Source organism: Chrysochloris asiatica, unplaced genomic scaffold (assembly GCF_000296735.1).
Source record: "Chrysochloris asiatica unplaced genomic scaffold, ChrAsi1.0 scaffold00303, whole genome shotgun sequence".
NCBI classification, from domain to species: domain Eukaryota; kingdom Metazoa; phylum Chordata; class Mammalia; order Afrosoricida; family Chrysochloridae; genus Chrysochloris; species Chrysochloris asiatica.
The window spans coordinates 2197361-2200259 of NW_006408821.1; the positions used below are offsets into that span (position 1 = coordinate 2197361).

Below are 2899 nucleotides of genomic sequence, written 5' to 3' on the forward strand. Positions count from 1 at the left end.
AAAAAATAATTTGTATGTGATATGAATGATATTTGAGGATATCTGCATTCTGTTGAGACATCTTTCATCTCTCAATCTACTCATCTTAACAAAATGGATTCCAATATGGATCTCTTTCAGTCGGTTGGCCATATATCTGTTTTCAGATTTCTTGGCATGGATATGTGAACAATTCTGTGCCACATTAGTTTGTTGAAACATTTTAATTTGTGTACTGCCAATTCCTGGAACCTTGTTTTTCACCACTGCTTTCAATGTAGCTTATACCTTTTCCTTCAATACCATTGGTTCTTGATCATATGTTACATCTTGAAATGGTTAAAGTTCAACCAATTCTTTTTGGTATAGTTCCTCTATACATTCCTTCTATCTTCTTTTGAAATTATTGCCATTCAATATTTTCCCCATGGAAATCCTTCAGTTCTCCAATTAGAGATTTGAATTTTTTCTTCAGACCTTGCAGCTTGAAAAACTTTAAGCATATTCTTCCCTTTTGATTTTCTGACATCATGCCGTTAAACATTTTATTATTATAATTATTTTGTCTTCTCAAGCTGCCCTTTGAAATTTTCTATTCTAGTATTTTACTATATCAATTCTACCACAGCTTTTGTGGATTAGGATCATACACATTTATTCTTTCACAGTACTGGAAGATATTTTTACTGAAATAGTTGCTTGTGTTGTACAAATCAAGGGGGTGCTGAGTGGTTTAAAATCAGGAATGCTGTGTGTCTGAATTGTATCCTTTTACCATAATTGTGACACTCAAATGCTAACTGCAATATCAGTGGTTCAATTCCACCAGCCACTCCTTGCAAGCCTTATGCTGGTTACTGCGAGTAAGAATTGACTTTACAACACTTAACAACAACAAGAAAACATTCAATTTGTATGCTGAACAAATAACTTGAGAAATTGGATTATATAAAAAATAGTATGATGAAATGAGGAAGGAGAGAAAATGGCATTCATGGACTACAGTAGCTACAGCCAAGCTATAGACCACAGGATGGTAGCAAGCCCGCTGAGACTAGTCATCCTTAGTCTAGCACAGGAGGTTATAACCAGCCCAGCATGTGTTATGGACAGAGTAACTACAGTTATTCCCAGGTTCCTGGGAGCTACCCCATGCAGCCAGTACCTCCATCCTATCCTCCTTTTAGCTATTGCTCTTTACAGAGGATTGGCTATGATCAGAGCATTTACTCTCAGTAGAATACCTATGGACAGCCAAGCAGCTATGGACAAAACAGTAGCTATGGGCAGCAGAGCAGCAATAGGCAGCAGGTGCCCACTAGTTACCCTCCACTCCCCCTGCTCCCCAGGACCACCCCACTAGCATAGGTGCTTATGGGCAGGAGTCTGGAAGATTTTCCAGACCAGGAGAGAACTGGAGCATGAGTGGCCCAGACAACTGGGCAGGGGAAGAGAGATATTTGATAGTGGGGGCATGAGTAGAGGTGGGCGGGGAGGAGGATGCAGTGGAATGGGCCTTGGAAAAAGTGAGGTGACGTCAATAAGCCTGCTGGACCCATGGATGAAGGACCAGATCTTGATTTAGGCCCACCTGTAGATCCAGATGAAGACTCTGACAACAGTGCAAGGATTAAATGACAACATGACCCTAGATGACCTGACAGATTTCTTTAAGCAGTGTGGGATTGTTAATATGAACAAGAAAACTGGGCATCTTATAATCTATATCTACCTGTACAATGAAACGGGGAAGCCCAAAGGCGGTGTCACCATATACTATGAAGACCCACCAACTGCCAAGACTACCTTGGAATAGTTTGATGGGAAAGATTTCCAAGGGAGCAAACTTAAAGTCTCTCTTGCTTGGAAGAAGCCTCCCATGAACAAACTGCATGCGGGATGGAATGCTACACCGCAAGGGCAGAGGGATACCACCATCATTCTGAGGATGTCCAGTGAGCCCAAGAGATCCTGGGGGACCCAAGGGTCGCATGGGAGGTCGTGAAGGAGACAGAGGTGGCTTCCCCTCAAGAGGACCCCAAAGTTCCTGAGGAAACACATCTGAAGGAGCAATCATCCAACACCAGGCTAGAGAATGGCAGTGCCCTAATCCAGGCTGTAGAAATCAGAATTTAGCCTGGAGAACAGAAGGCAACCAGTGTAAGGCTCCTAAACCAGAAGTTTTCCTCTTGCCACTCTTCCCACCCCCAGGTGGTGACAGAAGCAGAGAGACCCTGGTGGCATGTGAGGTGGGAGAGGTGGCCTAATGGACCATGGCGGTCCTGGTGGAATGTTCAGAGGGGGTCATGGTAGAGACAGAGGTGATTTCCATAGCGGCTGAGGCATGGACCGAGGTGACTTTGGTGGAAGAAGACAAGGTGATCCTAGGGGAGCCCCTGGCCCTTAAATGGAAAAGATGGAAGGAAGAAGAGGCTGACAAGGAGGTCCTGGGAAAATGGGTTTAGGCGAGCACTGCCAGGAGTGCAGAGTCCAGCACTACTAGACAAGACACCCCGCAGAGCTGCATTGACTACCAGATTTATTTTTTAAACCAGAAAATATTTTAAATTTTTTAAATTCCATATTTATAATGTTGATCACAATATTATGATTATTCCTTGTCTGAACTTTAGTATTTTTCACCATTTGTGGAGAAACATCAAAGCAAGTTAAATGGCAGTGTGCCAAGTTTTTTGTTTTCCTTTTAAAGACAAGATGGTTGTTTAACTAAGACTAAACCAATGGGAATCCTTGTGAGCTTGCTCAGTGTTGCTGTGGAGACTATAGAGAGCTTCTAACTATAACAAAGTTCATGGCTGTGATTTTTTTTTTTTTTTGGTGTTGGTTTTCTTTTTAAAATAAAATTCCAAATGCTTATAAACAAACAAATAATAGAATGTGGCATCAGGATTAGAGGAAG

At 42.1% G+C, this 2899-nt stretch overlaps 1 pseudogene; it reads left to right on the forward strand.

Annotated features, from left to right (window-relative positions):
• The first annotated feature begins 964 nt into the window (after positions 1-964).
• LOC102831320 lies at positions 965-2482 on the forward strand (annotated as a pseudogene).
• Positions 2483-2899: the final 417 nt, after the last annotated feature.